Raw genomic sequence first — 17,662 nt, 5'->3', positions numbered from 1 at the left:
GTCAGACAGTCTTCTCGGCGAGGAAGGCGCAACCAACAATATTGTGTGGTGTGGTTGCTTGAAGCTTTTCTGCCTTTCTTGCGCTTCTTGATGGCATTTCCACTTAACTTCCCATATGGTAGCAGCAGGCCAAACTCGCGCAATGTTTTCGGTGGAATCTTCATTTGAGTTTAGGGGTGAAACCGTACGAAAGCATAGGTAAGAAGTATGAAGACAAACCCCGGTTGGGTGGATTCAAAGCACCCAAACCCGACAGGTATGGAGTTAGGCATAATGGACATTTGAAGAAAGTAACCGCTAACAAGGTAAGGTAAAATTCGTTTAAAAGGGAATTATGAAAAAAAAACTTTTGATTATGAGGTTCCCTAGCACTAACTTCTGAAAATTTAACATTTTGGTACAGATGTGCTTGTATAGAGAAGACTATGTTTAACAGTTTTAAATTACAGAAGCTAAGTATTACATACCAATTAAGTCGTGTTTAGTTTTGCAAAAATTGGAATAGTTATTAGTTTGCAATTGCAAATTGAACGTTTTGGCTAGAAAACAAAACATTTCAAGTTCATAAGTGGTCCCCAAGCGATCAGAAGATTCCAAAAATGGTATCAAAATACACTCAAAGCTCCATTTAGGTAATGAGTCGGGACTGCCTAAATAGAATTTTTATCTATATGAAATATAGTTATTTCAGATTAAGATAGAATTATCAATTTCTGGTAAACACCCATGATGAATTCGTAAATGTCCGAAGAGATACAGGCTATTGCTGAAAAAAGAAGGGTTTCCAAATGAAAGATTCAAAGTTTCTGAACATCAGGATATGTGTAGAAAGTATGGAACAAAACAATATGCGGAGGTTTTACGAAACTACCAATGACGTGCGGAGAAAACAGCGTTTTCTCTCGTCATGTGCAATGACCGCGATGGAAACTTGCTGACAGATAAAACACTAATGGCTGCCAAGTTGAGAGAACGCTTCCATATATTGTAAAACGATGGGATTGGAAGAACGACAGACAGAATTTGAATCGACGACGGGGGACAGGCTGTGGAGCTCAGACGCTGTACGAGGTCAAGACAGCTAGTGGAGAACTCAAGAACAACAAGGAAACTGGGAAGCACGAACTCCCGACCAAACTGCTCAAGTACGGTAGTGAACAGCCTAATCAACTTCTAACTTTTTTTACACAACACCGTATTGTATTGAGGATATAGGAAGAGGAAGAACTGCCTGCTAACTGGTGGAATGCACTCATTTGCCCTCTATACATGAAAGTGCATCGACTGTAGTGCACGAACTACAGTGGAATAACACTTCTCAATTGAGCGTACAAGATTTTGCCCGGAAATGCCTCTGAAAACCTTTTGGACGGCTTTGATAGGGTCCATAAACCCCCTGAAACGTGCCTGAAAACCACTTGAAACTTCCCTGAAATGCAATGAAACGCCCATAAAACCTCTAGGAACGTTCATAAAATGTTTCTGAAACACCTTTAAATGACTGGAATACTTCAACCCCTTTGCAACGCCCTTTCAAAGATCCTGAGATCCCTTGAATTGCCCTTAGAGCCCCTTGAAACATCTCTTAATACTATTGAATTCCCCGGAATCCCATTTAAACGCCAGCAAATCTTGACAGAATACCCTTAAAAGGATCCTCAAATCTCCTGAAACAACCTCTTAAAACGCCTCGGAAGTCCCTTGGAATCCCCTTTTTTGGGCTCTCTGGGAACTTTCTGGAAACCCCTTAGCCTCAAATGCTTAGAAGCAAGACCTGTTCTCGCGAACTAGATTCCCTCATTAGAGCACAAACTTAATTTATGCATAAAAGTTCTATTTATTGGCCGCAGTAGTTATAACTCCCCAACAAAAAAAATCGTCAAGCGACATGTTTTTTCAAGACTCATCGTCCTGAGCTTGTTCTGCGTTATTCGAAATATTTACTCCAGCGATTCATTCTAGGTATTCCTGTCTGAATATCTCAATTTTTCTCAAAGAATTTCTGAAAAATTTCCAAGACAATCTTTCTGGAATCCTTCCAGAAGTTCGTCCCATGATTTTTTCAGAAATGCCTCATGGGATTCTTCCAGAAGCTCCTGCTGGCCATCCTCCGGGGATTCTAGCTGGGATTTCTCAAGCAACTCCTGCTGCACTATTTGCAGGCAATTTCCTAAAAAGTTCTAACTGTGGTACCATCAGGGATTCTACTAGGGATTCCTCTAGAGATTTCTTCATGCATTTTGGCTGGGATTCTTCCACGCAATCTTCCGGGGATTTTTCAAGAAATTCTTTTGGTGATTCTTCTGGAGATTTCTCCTGGCGTACTTACTTGCTGCAATACTATCGGGAATTCTGTGTGGGATTCATTCCTTCAGAACTACCTCCTGCGATTCCATGAGGGACTCCTCCATAGATTCCTTCAGAATACCTCTACCGATTCTTCCAAGGAGAACTGTAGGTATTCCTCCAGATATTTATTAAAGGAACTACTCCTAGAATTCCCCTTCAGCAATTCTTACTAGAATTACTCCGGAAATTTCAAGGACTCTTGGTGGGACCATTCAAGACAATCTTGGATTACTACTGATTCCGATATTGATACTGATTAACGGGAATTGATTCCAGCGGTTTAAGGTTGCGTTTTACAAATGTATACGAAACATCAGAACTATTTACTTTTTTATTCCAATTTAGCATCAACAGATAAACAACAATGGTAATTAAAAATACAGGTATTTTCAGTTCTGTGACAAATTTTCAGCTCAATCTGTTCATAGACTCCCAATGTTGCGCATTTCCCACCCCATTGGAACTGGCCCCCTTTCGCAGTTAGCATAAGTGCGGGGTTGTGAATAAAACTGCGAATTCACATCGGATCGTGTCGGTATCTTCTGCGCACTTATTCATTTTAAGATGCTGAATAAGTGTGCAGAAGACATCGACACGATTCGATGCGAAATTGCAGTTTTATTCACGATTTCGCACTTATGCTAACTGCGAAAGGGGTCCAGTGGGGTGGAAAAAACGCAATATATAGACCTTCAATTGCTATTTTGTATGGAAATCAGAAAATGTTTACACTTTTATTTCCAATACCGTAGTGGCAAAGCCGCCAACTGATTGATGCGTTAACAGATTACTGATGATGGTCTACTAAAGAAATTTGCCGAAGACATCACATTTCCATATGCTTTGGATCCTGACATAGAACAGTTCAATGTTTTACTTGATAATTGTCACGTAGCAGAAAAAATCCAAACTAATGTAATCTAGGATTCCTACAGCATGGCCAGCCGTATAATAGGAGTCTTTATAATAAGAGTCATTTTAGTAGAAGTCTAGTCTGTATATAGGGTAGAAATCTACTTCGTGGTATGCGTTTATTCCTGTCATATCAGACGAATAAAAGCCAATAATTACAGATATTGTAACTTATCTTTGCCAATGGCATATCAGTTGAAAGTAAAAAGATGTAGACTCCATAACCAGAATCCAATAATTACACACAATTTCATGTTCCAATTTCACTCCACTTACGAGTTGACAATTTATCTCGTTTTGCTTACGACGAAGCCAACCGTACCAAAGCAACAGCTAGCCGAACTGTTCTTCATCACCGGTCAATTTTCACTACGACAGATTCGCTTGCTGAACCAACCTTCAGTTCACATCCACTGTAAGCTCTGTGGGACTTCAATGTTGGATTTTACTGCTGCAGAATGCAGCAAAAACTGTTCCATTATTTAAATAAATCACTTTTTTCTCGTCGGTAAAATGTAAATAATAAGTTGTCTTCGCCTAGGGAGAATGCAAGCAAATGTGTACGTGGTTTTTCTGCTTGAGAAACATCGTTTTTCACAACTACGGACAGAGAAAGATTTCTTCGTTGCGATGTGATGGCGTATTATAGCATCACATACAAACAGACGTCTCACTCTACTCACTTCCCATCGTTTCACTTTTTAACGGATTATTCAAATATGGCGCTCGCATCGTTTTTGCTCCTGTTTGACGTTTGCTCACTACCGCCATCTGATTTTTTTACCTTGAAAGATTAATTATATTTAAACTTAAGCACCCCTAGTGTAACCATGTGTCTCTATATAGAGAAGAGTAAAGTAGATCAATCAGAAGTGAAGATGAGTAGCTACAGCGAGGAGGTGTTAGAATGGACTGAAGCACCGAATTTGTAAGAATATTTGTACATGTTATTATATGTTTTATTTAATAAAATATCATTTTAGCTTTATAGCTGATCGCAGGAGAATCAATATATTTCCTTACTGCTGAAAGAGTCCAATCTCGTCACCATCTCTCGCAACCGCAACAAGCGTATTATTGGTGGGCAAAAATATTCAAAACGGTCGATTTTTGCGTGACATAATTTGTGTATCACCCCTAGTATTATTTATGGTCTCCTTCAGGAAACACTTTCCAACGGTCAGAATGGTGACTCGTTCATTCTCAGCTGACCAATAGACAAGGTTTTAATATTCAAATCACAGCCCGCGCAGTGAAGAGTTGAATCACCGTTGAATCACCTTCCAAAACCAGCTCAAGAAAGTCAATAAAAAAACGGTTGAAAACTCTAGACAAAGTTCGTTAGTATTCGCCATCCACTGTTATTTGCAGAATGTTGTAAACAGGATCGAGAAAAATCTCAGCAATATTCAAATGAGCGTTCGTTCCAACCAACTCGCAACTCCATAACGGTTGAAGGAAACCGAAGTCACAAGAAAGACCTTGGAGTACCCGACGACGACGACAACAACAAACGACAACGCTGACCCCATGCGGCTACGGCGGCGGCAGCCGCGGTCGCGGGATAGAGGTTTTAAAACTGGTTTCTGGAACGAGGAGACGAACCGTGTGCTGTTTACCCAAAGTTACAGCATTCCTTCTTCATGAGAGACCCCACTATCACGGGTGGATCAATGCGCAGATCTCCAGGGAAGAAAAGAAGGGCATTCGACGACGACGACGACGGTTGGTTGCGCTGGTATTTTGGTGTTAGCGTTGAAATCGAGTAATTATCGGCCATGGCGGCGGCGGCGGGCGTGATGCAGCAGCGTGGAGGATGTAAACGTTCAGGATGGAAAGAAGGGAATGGCGTATAGGGTACAGGAAGCAAACTCGATTTAAATCACTGCTCTATGTAGTTTAATTGGATGATAGGATGGAAATAATTTACATACTGAACACGGGTAACTCTATGGGAGGAATGCAAGTAGAGAAATAATTGGAACGGATTGAGAGGATGAGTAAAATGTGGGCTTAAGAGCAGGATACATAGTAGAAAAAGAAAAAGACGTATTACACGTATTACATATACCTAAGTTTCAACATTCAGAATTTTTTCTACAGATTCTTTCAGATATATCTAAGGGGATTCTTACGGAAAGGCTGGAAGACATTTTTGCAGAGATTCCAGCAAAAATTTAGACAGTGATTTCATCAGAAATTTTGCCGCGTATTTTCTCAGAAATTCATCCAGGATTTCCTCCAAGCGTACCCCTAGTAATTTCTCTATGAATTGCTCCAGGGATTCATTGATTAGCATTGTTTACTATGGGGTTTCTTCAGAATTTTTTTCCAATAATATCTCAAGAGGTTTTGTTTTGTATTCCATCAGGGGTTTCCTGGTGTTTCTTCAGGTATTTCCCCTCGAATTTCTTCAGAAAATCCATCTATAGATTTTATAAATATTCCTTTATTTCAGGAATTCATTTAGAATTTTCCTTAGATTTTTTTTATTTCTTCTGTGATTTCTTCAGTGATACTTTTGGAAAAATCTGTATAGACTTCGAAGAATTATTTCAGAAATTTCAGCAGGGATTTCTTCAAAAGTTGGATGGATTCTTCCAGAACTTGTTCCTGCAGTTCCTTCGGGAATTGAGTTTTTAAATTAAGAAAAATGTATCGATTTTTTAAATTTAATACGAAAGAGAACCTTTTTCCGAGCTACTATGATTTTTTTCAGATTTTTAGAACTTTATCTTTAGAATCAATTTCAAAGAGATTTTTTGAAATTACCTTTTGACAGCTGGTTAACTGTTTGAGCTCCACCCAGTAAAAAATGCGACGAGGGGTGATTCGATAAATCGCTTCTATGCAAACTTCAAATTGATTTTTAAACATGTTCCTGGGCACCAAAATTCATGAAAATTTGGATTTCAGCTCAGTTTCGCATGCAGATTCAGAATATGGAATTATCTCCACACCGCGAAAGAAGCCAATTGCTCAGACAGTTCCTTCAGAGATTCCTCCAGGAATTCATCCATGGGAATGTACCAGTGAAGGAGCGCTGAAATCGGGGAGCCTTGACTAAGTAGCTCTGGTTTTACAGCCCTGGAAATAATTTATGAATTCATATATGAGTAAAAACTGAACAGGATTTAAAATAATTCCTAGAAGGATCCCTGAAGGAATCCTAAGAAAATCGCTAGATTTATTCATCAGTAGTTTGGCTCCAGGGGCACGTTCTCCTGCATTTGGGAAAATTGTGCTATCCGTAGATTTATTCATGTACTAATGCACGGAGTAATTCATATAGGAATTATTGCAGAAATATCTACAGAATTCTCTGAATACATAACTAGAGGAGTTTCTGTAGAAGTTACTGGATAAAGTCCTACAGGAATACCAGCAAGAATTTCGGGAGGTATCTCAGCATGGGTATCATAGGAGGAATGCATCAATTCTTAGAGAAATATTTGAAAGAGTTCTTATAGAAATTTCCTGTAAAATTCTTGGAGGTACTCCAGCAGATGTTCCTGGACTATCAAAGCAGATATGTATGGAGAAATCCCTGCAGGGTGTCTTGAAAGAATTGCTAGGAAAATCCCTGGATAAATCCACGTAGCATTTGTTGGAGGAATTATTGGATAAATCTTTGGAGAAACCCGCATACATCTCTGTAGGAGTTCATGTAGTATTTTTTGGAAAAAGTCCTGCAGGAATACCAGCAAAATTTTTTGGAGGAATCCTAGCAGGAGTTTATTTATTTATTTATTTATTTATGTTTATAATCCATCCGACAAAAGTCTACATGAATAAGTTAGTTGGTAAAAAAAACAAGAAACAATATAATAGGGGGATTCACTTAACAGCGTAAACTGATTAAACTGATTAAACGTCGCGATCACCAAGGCAATCTTTGATTATTTCATTCGAAAAATCACGAAACATTTCAAATAAGCAGAAAATTATGGCTTACGCAGCAATTTAATCTGTTTAGTGAGTACCCCTAATAAAACTTAACGAATTAAAAATTACATCTTCATCTTCTTCTTCGGAGAGCATTGCGTAGCTGGTTTGAACTTCTGCCAAACTCAAACACGGATTCTACCTCCAAAAACGCCCTAATCATCGCTGTCAATGGCGCATGGTAATCATAGGCAGTATGATGGTACCTGATTTGCAGCAACGAAGAATTCCGTAACCACCTTTGAGGAACTCGGAAGTCCAATTGCGCAAGTATTTCCGGGCAATCTACTTCACCATTCACACGGAGACAAATTTCGATCGTTTGAAACAAAAATATTCATGTTTATTCGGTAAACTAATAAAATTTTTGAAACTAAAATATTAATTTTCAAAACTAACTTAATTACATTTTGATTTTTACAATACCCATTGAAGAGCCCCCCGTTCCGCCGTCGAGAACATAAACAAAACTCTCAAGTTCCAGCTGCAGCACCAAACAAGATTTCCTCTTGCAAAAAAGGCAAGTTTCACCAAAAGTTTCCACGAAATCCCATTGATTTTGGGAGCGTATGTTATCTACATGATGCTGGCATTGAAAATGCCACGCGGGAAGTGGGTTTTGCTAGAGAAGGAAATGACTTTGTAATTTAATTGGAAAACAAATATTTCTGTAAGGCCGACCTGCCACAAAAAAAAACAAAAATTTTTGCATTTGTTTCTAACATAACCTGTCAGAAGATGCATGTTTGTTTCAAAAATGGATTAAATTTGCTTCAAATGTGACATTCGATTTGCTCCAAACAGTTTTATTTTTGTTGCCAGAACAAATTGACAATTTATTTGAGTTTACCTGAAATATTTTTGATTTTACCATGCTTTTTTCTGCGTGCAGGAGCTTTGCTACAAATGTTGCCTGTTGTATCGTCCTCCTACGCTCCAACGAATCTAAATCCAATAGTAGGCATCTGTCCAAATATGGTGGCAAGTTCATCGGATCTCGCCAGGGAAGATTTCGCAAAGCCATTCTCAGAAATCGCTTTTGTACCCGTTCAAGTCGAAGAATCCACGTGACTTCATACGGACACCAGATAACAGATGCATTCTCAAGTATTGGCCGTACAAGCGAGCAGTAAAGCGACTTTAGGCAATGCGGGTCAGTAAAATCCTTTGCAATTTTTGAAATAAATCCAAGTTGTCGATTCGCTTTAGAAATTATCTCTTGATAGTGTAGACGGAAGCTTTGGATCAAGAATGACGCCCAGATCTTTGACCCTGTCAACTCTCTGCAGCGAGACGCCATCAATGTTGTAGTCAAATATGATTGGGTTCTTGATACGATGAAACGTCATTACCACACATTTTGAAATACTGATGGTTAGCTTGTTCCGGCAACACCACTCGACGAACAGGTCCAATAAACGTTGCAATTGATGACAATCCTCCAGAGTTGATACAACAATATAAAGCTTCAGGTCATCTGCATACACAAGTTTACATCTTGCTCCCAATAAGGAATCATTGGAAAACAGAATTAAGAGCAAGTGACCCAAATTGCTCCCCTGAGGCACACCTGATGTACTGGAAAACGGCTCCGAAACACAGGAATCATGTTGAACGCGTAGAGTTCTATCAGACAGGTATGACTGCAACCAGGCTTTAACTGTCGACGATGCTCCCAGACGAGAGAGCTTGCACAAGAGAATTTTGTGATCAATTTTATCAAAAGCTGCTTTGAGGTCAGTATATATGACATCAACCTGTGCGTTTTGCTCCATTGCAGTTATGCAAGTTTGTGTAAAGCCCAACAAATTAGAAACTACCGATCTGCCAGGCATAAAACCGTGTTGATCTGAAGAGATGTAACCTCTAGAGCAGGCTAATACAGCTTGACTTATGATTATCTCAAAAAGCTTAGAAGCTGCAGAAAGACTTGTTATTCCTCGACAGTTATGAACATCTCGACGATCACCGGATTTGAATACGGGAAACATATACGACTGCTTCCACAAAGTTGGAAATTTACCCTGGTTGAAAGACCAAGTGAATATCACCGCAAGAGGTTTAGCCAAAGCAGCAGCGCAATGCCGAAGTATCGCGGCAGGAATACAATCCGGACCAGGTGTGAAGGAGTTCCTGAACGAATCCCAAGAAAAGGTTCTGGAGAAATCACAGGAGGAATGCCTGGAAAAATCTAAGAGACACATCTGAATGAATCGTTATAAAATTCCCGAAGAATTCCTTTAAAAACTTCCGGCGGAATCTTTGAGAAACACCAGCAAAAATTTTTACAAGAAACCAAGCAAACATTCTTGAAGGAATCGCAGCAAGAATTTCTGGAGGAGTCCCACCTCGAATTCTTCAAAGGTTTCTAATGGATGAATCCCTGGAAGAATTCCGACAGCATTTTTTGAAGGAATCCAAGGAGTCTACAGCACAAATCTCAAAATAAATATCTGATCAACTTCCAGTAAAAATTTTAAATTGTTTGATGCACTTTTCAAAAAGTTATAGCCATTTCACCATTTTTTGAAAAGTGAAAATTTTTCCTGTCCCGATCATTTTGTCTATCCTTTGTACATAAAATCGAGGATAACCGAGGGTCTACTAAATCGTATTTCAAAAACTTAAAAAACATACGTCTCCGAATTTTTTATATGTAACGCCCAATTTCCTGAATTTTCTGATAAAAATTTGAAACCAGGGTACCCCTTTGGTCCCGAGACCATGAAAACGTGAAAAAACTAAAATGAGTAATTGCATATTTTTTGCACCTGAACACAATTTGGCCCCTTCATCGTATTCCTTAAAACTACAATTCAACAGCTCTCAAACATAAAAAGTTTAAAATCGGTCAAGTGGTTCAAAAGTTATGTTTTTCTTTTTTTTTAAATAGTTTTTTAAAACTTTTATTTTTAGGACCACCTTCTCTGAAAATTGGTCACCCTGATGACGAAATAAAGAAATACGGGTCTAATTATTTTCGAAGAACTACGAACCTACCAAGTTTCACGACAATCGGAGTTACACTCTATCGTTTTTCTATGGAATAAGTATAAGTAAACATAGAAAAAATGTTCTTCCGATTGCAAACGTCCAGCCAAGTAAAAATCAAATGAAGCACATTTGAACTGACCATACATAATGCGAAACGAACGTTCTCCTATGAAATTAACCCACATTCCAAGATTTCACAGCTGGGCATACTTTATGACACACATAACAGCAATCTGCAGCAACCATGTCCAGCCCCATCCAATTGCAATCCAATCTCCTACCACCCCTTATTCTATTCGATTATTCGTGACCGAGCTCAGGGTGAGGAACAACAAGGGATGATGGAGAATTCCTCTGGTAATGATTCACTACTATATATGTCTAAGGGGCACACCACTGACAAGCTGGCGCCCCCAAGGTCAACAACTCCATGTCTCCACCGGAGTGCGAACAAAGAATCAGCCACAGAGGCACAGCTCCAACGGCCAACACGACAACGAAGGCGACGTGATACGACATTCTGACGCCATCCAGTCCCAACCAGCCAGCCACCACACCAAGTGAAGTGAACCGAGAGAAACCTTTCAATATCTGTGGGACTGCTACTGCTGCTGCTGCTGCTGTTGCCTCTGTTGCAATTGCTTGCGCACATGTGTACGTGCTAATGGATCTACACCTCGGACTATGCAATTAATAATTGCGTTTCATTACGTGGGGTGGAGTTGAATCACTCCGAAATATACGCAGCCAATCCAGCGAAATGTAAACAAATTTTCACTTTTCCGAGGAATCCACTTCACTCTTATCTACATCTTCTTTCGATAAGACACACTGTTCCTGGTACAAACAATGTTTATGTTGTTGTTTCACACACTGCAATTAACGCTGCTTGAATGTAAGTGGTTTCCCAACATATCCACACATCGCATTCATATGATGCACCGAAACCCTCAGAAGCGGAAAAGTAGGTCCCACAATCAACACAGCATTCCGAACTTGCTAAAGCACTGCCCGCCATTGTCCCACAGACCATCAGAAGAAAGAAAGAACACCAACGAGAGACACTAACCCAGCACTGACGAAGACACCAATGAAGCTTCTTTACGCGTCGTCGTCTTCAGCACGATTTGAATCGGTTGGGGCGTATCACCGACCACCGACCGCACTTTCGACGCTTTTCTCTGGCTTTCGTGCGACGTTTTCCCAGAGTTTTCCAATCACGCGCGACGCATGGCACGACCGAAAGGCACTACTTTTAAACAAAACGATTCCGCACACAGTTGCTAATCTATTTTAGATGAATATCCATTCTTAACCTTATGCCATAACTAACCGAGCTGCTGTCCAGAACTAGGTGCGGTCCGCGAAGTTGTACTAATGAAACTAACATCACGTAAGCTCGTTGTCTCAACCGAAAGTCCAACCGACGACGAGCGAACCTCAAGTCTCTGTAGTGGCGTTCCTGTGTTGGTGTGGGATGGGGGGGTTTTACCTTTGGCTCTCTGATGAACAACACACCTTTCCAACGGTCTGTTTCAAGCAAACAACATCAGTTCAGCAGTCAGTCAGTGGCTTGAGCTGCACAAGAGGAACTTGTGGGCTCTTCGCCAAGTGCTTCAGTGTGTGGATATATGGTTGAGCAGGTTTCATGATGGGACGACGATGCAATGAATGGGGCTTCGTGCTCTCTGGTTTCTCTCGTTCTCCAACACTACACCGCACCGCGCGGGCCAGTAGTGGAGAACTGGTCAAACCAGGTACCGACGCCGGGGAGTTTGGTGTGGTGGGCAGTTTGGTGCAAACTATTGCAACCGGGTTGGGATGATCAAAGAAAATTAAGTGGAATATGCTTATCGAAGTTTTGCAAGAGTTGCTGCTGCCATAGTCATGTCAGTTCATATTCTATTCTAGAATTTATAATTTTTGTCTAGAAAATAATCCAAAAGTTCCCATAGATCTTTTTTAAAAGTACAGAGTTTCTAGATTTCTTGCAACATTTTTAAAACGGCAAATAAAATGCTTCAGTTTTTTTCTGGTCTCCCACTAACTTTTCAAAATCTTCCCCTATTCCAAAATTTCGTAGTTTGAAGCACCAATTAAATGTAATCTTCTCAGGAAAATTTAACAGAATGAATATTGTTTCAAATGAAGCTTAACATTAAGAACTATGATGCTTAACCTGGGCTTGTTAGGGGAATATCACGCTATGTCCAGAGGGAAGTATTATGAAAATCGAATGTACCTCAAATGTTATTCCATAGGATAGTAGGTATGGACTTCTAGTTTCAGAATCTGTGCGGTTTAAAATATTTCATCTTGGGTTTTTCGATATTTTTGATTTTTTTCCTATTTTCCCATACAAATCGCGAAAAAAGTCATTTTAACCTTTATGTGGCCGACAGGGTACCCGGGTACCCAGCGCCCATTTAAAAAGCACGGTGTAGAAAAAAGCAAAAAGTTTGTCGGACACATAACGGTTAAGGTTAATTTCATCCCATATAAAAATGTATGGGAAAAAAACCCCAAGATGGATTATTTTAAATCACACATATTCTGAATCTAGAGGTCAAAAAATATGGTTCTAGCGAATAAACTTTGAGGTATATTCACTTTTCATAATACTTCCCTTTGGACATGGCGTGGAATATCTGTAAATAAAAAGAAAATCGGGTTAAGTACTGTTCCTTTGAGTTCCACTAAGAATTTGCATCCTTTGACAGATACGTATTTCGACCTCAACTGTAAGGTCGTCTTCAGTGTCTTGTAGTCGAGTCAAGTACAAGACACTGAAGACGACCTTACAGTTGAGGTCGAAATACGTATCTGTGAAAGGATGCAAATTCTTAGTGGAATTCAAAGGAACAGTACTTAACCCGATTTTCTTTTTACTTTCAATTAAGAACTAATTCATATGAAATTTTACAAAATCTCGTGTGGTGGTCATCTCATAACCTTTAATTAAGAAAATTGACCAATTTTATCAACAAAGCTCCGCTATATCTTGAAAAGATTTTTGAGAATTCATAGATGATCAACTAGTAGAGCTGATGCAGTAATTTGTGGAGAAAAACAAAGAGGACATTCTAGAGAATTTTTTGAGAATGTCTGATGAAATTCGAGCTGAATTTGTGGTGATTGTTCTCAAGTGATTTCAACGATGTTTTTCACGATCAAGGGTGGGATTTATGGTTGAGAATTGATTTCTTCAAATCTTATGGAGGAGTGCACCGCGAGGCGAAAAATCTGAGAACCCCTGTTAGTGTATGGTAGCTGCAGTAAGTTAGGTAGATTTTTAAGGCTACCATCTAAAAAAAACATACAGGGAGCAATATCTGAATTCCTTCAGAGATTCCTTCAGAAAATCCTCCAGAGATTCTACCAAAAATTCCTCCTGGGATTCTTCCAGAGATTCCTCCAGGAACATCCACCAGGAATTCCTCCAGAGATTTCTCCATGAACATCCTTTGGTTCTTCAAGGAATTCCTCCAGAAATTCCTCCTGGAATTCTTCAAGGAACCGGCATTGATTCTTCAAGGAATTCCTCCAGAAATTCCTCCTGGGGTTCTTTCAGAGATTCCTCCAGAAACATCCACCACGGGTTCCTCCAGAAATTCCTCAGGGATTTCTCCAGGAGTTCCTTCAGTGCTTTCTTCAGGAACCTCCATTGGTACTTCAAGGGATTCCTCCAATGGTTCCTCAAGGAATTCCCCCCGAAATGCCACAAGAAATTCTCCATAGATTTCTCGAGGATTTCATCCAGGGATCCCTCAAGGAATTCTGCCAGAAATTCTTTCAAGGATTTATCCAGGAATTCTTCCAGGAATTTCTCCAGCAATGATTGTCTATGTAAAAATATAGGTAAAAATATGATTTCATAAAGACTTGAACACAAAGAATAAATTGTTCTATTCTATTAGCTTAATAAAAAACTCACAAATAAGATGAGCGACATCCCTTATCGAAAAAATGCAATGGAACTCAGAACAAAAGCATTGATTTCTTATGATAGCGGAAGTCCTCGAAATCCGAAATCATTTCTTATAATTGTCGGCAAAACAGTCTTGATCTTATTCAAAGCTTCAAAATACATTTTATATCAAAAATCGGGACACCCAAATTCAAACAACAAGGTTTTACAATTTGGGAGATACTTGGACAATCAATTGTGATAAAAAATCCACAAAATTGTTTTTATGAATTCAGTTTAGAATTAACCATAAACCATAGCAGATCATAAAGTTGACTAATGAACAAGCAATATACAGGACCCAACATGAGAGAAATCATTTCTTTGAACTCTTTGAAATTTTTCAAATTGAAGAATTATAACATTTCACAGCTTACATTTTAGAACTAATGTATATTCCATTTGTACATCTGCAGTTTTATCTAAGGACCAACATCAGTTTTTCTGCCATTTTTCATTTTGTTACTGGTATATTCGGTCAAATGTATTTCAACCATCAGTCTTTGAGTCGCCATAAAAGTGGTCATTTGCATGGAATGACCAGGATCCCGAAATATTCCAGGACGCAATGCAGTTTGATATGACGCATGCTGGGGTATAGGAGAGACCATTTGGCCATTTTCACGAAAGAACCAGGATCTCGGTACATCCCGGAACGTGCCCAACGTGGCCAAAAATCCACGAAATGACTTCCTTCGATCTACATAGTTTTGCAAAATCATGAAGATTGATATGTCCCATGCTAAGGTTTAGAAGAGACATGGAAGTGGCCATTTTCACGGAAGAACCAGGTTCCCGGATCATCCCGGAACATGTCCAACGAAGCCAAAAATTCGAGAAATGACTTCCTTCGATCTTATTTTGTAAAACCATGAAGATTGATATGTCGCATGCTGGGATTTAGAAGAGACATAAAAGTGGCCATTTTCACGGAAGAACCAGGTTCCCGGAACATCCCAGAGCGGAACATCCCGAACCCTCCTTAGCACTGGAAATCGAATAATAACGCAAAATTTCACATTTCAATTTCAGTCCACTTGCGACCTCACAATTTTTTTCGTTTTACACACGACGACGGCAATAGTACCAAAGCAGCAGCTAGTCGAGTTGTTCTTCATCACCGTTCAATTTTCACTTCACCAGATGCACTTGTTGAACCAACCTTCAATTCACACCCCACAAAAGCTCTGTAGCACTTCAAAGTTTGATTTTACTGTTGCAGAATGCAGAAAAAGCTGTTCAATTAATCAAATAAATCACTTTTTACCCATCGGTAAAATGTAAACAACAAGCTTTCATCGTCTAGGGAGGATGCAAGCAAAAGTGTGCGTGGATTTTCTGCATATGAAACATCGTATTTCACAACCACACAGAATGATTTCCGCGTTGCACTGTATTGCCGTATAATGATCTGATGAGCAAAAATATTATTTGAAATGTTTTGGTCGATATTCTCAAGCTACATCCACCTTATTTTAAAAGCTTGTCGTTCAATCATACTTTGAAAACATGCGTGCGAAGAATTCGATCGAATTTTCAAATAAACACCTACGGTCAAATCATAATTTTTGACCATCCTACAGGGGAAGGCCAAAATGTTTGAGATAGGCATTTTTTTTTCTCTCACAAAAAAGTTCAACATGCTGTAAATTTTCATAGAGTGCATCAAAAATTCTCAAATTTTGACTGTTTGTTGACCTATTATATTTCCATCATTGGTACAAATTTGGGCTCGATTGGGTAATCTTTCGCAAAGCTAGGACCGTTTTCGTAAAACACTATTTTTGAGAAGGCTTATTTTTGAACTGTCATATCTCAGAAGATTCCTGAAGGACTCAAATAATTAAAAATAATGCAATCCACAATTGAAATCAGTAGTAAATTAGTTTTTTTTTTCAAATGCGATTTCGAAAGCACAAATCTCTTCGTTAAAAAAAAACCAGCACACCTGAGCTTCTTATGTTAAGCTTATTACAAGTGAGCAAGAACAGAATAACAAAATGCATAGTTGTTTGAAGCTTGCTTCTTTAAATTTGTGCGTCTGGAGTTCAGATGCACTGTTGAAGCGGGATTTAAGGACGTTTGTCCTTAAAGGAAACATGGGGGAACATCTCCCCAGGAATCAAGTCTCCCCTAGTACATAACAGTGTTGAAGTTTCTGTCAGATATTTTGTAGTAGCTCGAAGTGGAATATCAATTTTCTAAACTACTTCGAAGTTTTAAAATGTCTACATAGACATACGCTACGCAGTAAATTAATTTTAAGGACAAGGTATTTGGAGTACATAGCTCAAATTTTCTAGAGCACCGTTTTTTAAAATCGGTGAATGGATATGGCTGAAAATGCATCATGCTGATTGTTCAGTGATTGTCATCAGCGTGATGATTTTTGATCCAAATCCGTTCAACGATTCCAAAAAAAAACGGTGCTCTAGATATGATATGATATGATTAGCTGCTATATGTTGCCCTTTACTGATATTTACTAGAGTGACTGGAATGCAGAGTGGCCTCAATGTCCAAATTGGAACAGCGGTCATCTGCCGAGCAGGAGACCGGTCAAAATTGGAATATGACGCCAATCTTCCCTTCCAGTCACTCTAGTACTTACCAGATTTGCTTTTTAATTGTTATGTTTATCCTGACTGTATCAACCTCCAATTCGCTGTCACTTGTAGTTAGTGGGCACAAACGTGGGTGTGTTGTGGATTGGCATCTAAGTCGAAAAAGAGATGGTTTGTGAAAAAAAGAATGTTCACGCTATGGGCTCGGGTTCAGTTTCGCTTTCTACTCCGCAGAATCATCACCTGTTCTGTGGCTTAATTGGTTAAAGCGCCAGGCTAGCGAGTACGGAGGCGTGGGATCGAATCACACCAGAAAGCGAGTTCTTTTACAAATACATCTCTTATCTGTACCATCTGTATAATAACTAATTACACTCATTAAAATATTAGGGGCATTCACTTAACAGATTAAACAACTGCAGTGTACGCAGAATATGGCACTGCAAGCGAAAAATAGGCAACAAAGAAGGCACGGCAACAAGGCTTTGTTTTTTCGTTAGCAGATAATGACAAAATCGCTCCCGAGTTTGTTCACAACAAAAACGGTAGGAATATTTGTCTCTTTCTATGCACATCGTGATTTTTACAACTGAAACTCGACTCTGAGGTTTTCAAGAGCCTTAATTCGTCCGAATGCTTATGAATTCGATGATGTGGGTCGAAAATTTCAGCAGAAAAGCCGGAATATCGACACACGCACGGCAAGCGATGTTTGTTTTATTGCTCTCATCGCCTGACATGCGTTTGTTGCGGAGCGCCTTTGTTACCAACATGCACCGCTTAGGACAAAGCGTTTGTTTTTTGGCGTGATCCGTTTTTCGTACCCTGAACAACTGCGTAAGCCATGATTATCTGATTATTTCAAATGAAATTGCGAATGAAATAATCATAGATTACCTTGGCAATCGCGCCGTTTAATCAGTTTACGGTG

General features: G+C 39.3%; 1 protein-coding gene across 3 annotated transcripts in view; it reads right to left on the bottom strand.

Moving 5' to 3' along the window:
* LOC109428028 (protein bark beetle) overlaps nt 1–11,617 on the bottom strand; it is a 64,556-nt gene extending 52,939 nt beyond the window's left edge. For 2 of the 3 annotated variants that reach the window (XM_062850008.1, XM_062850010.1), the window contains exon 1: nt 11,270–11,603. The gene's annotated coding sequence lies outside the window, so the exon portion shown is untranslated. Of the gene's footprint in view, nt 1–11,269 lie in introns of all 3 variants that reach the window. The other variant, XM_062850011.1, reaches the window with a different exon arrangement.
* Between the last annotated feature and the right edge of the window lie 6,045 nt (nt 11,618–17,662).

The sequence above is a fragment of the Aedes albopictus genome, chromosome 2, assembly GCF_035046485.1.
Source record: "Aedes albopictus strain Foshan chromosome 2, AalbF5, whole genome shotgun sequence".
Classification (NCBI taxonomy): Eukaryota; Metazoa; Arthropoda; class Insecta; order Diptera; family Culicidae; genus Aedes; species Aedes albopictus.
Note: the sequence above shows the minus strand (reverse complement) of the source record. Positions and strands in the feature narration are given on the sequence as shown.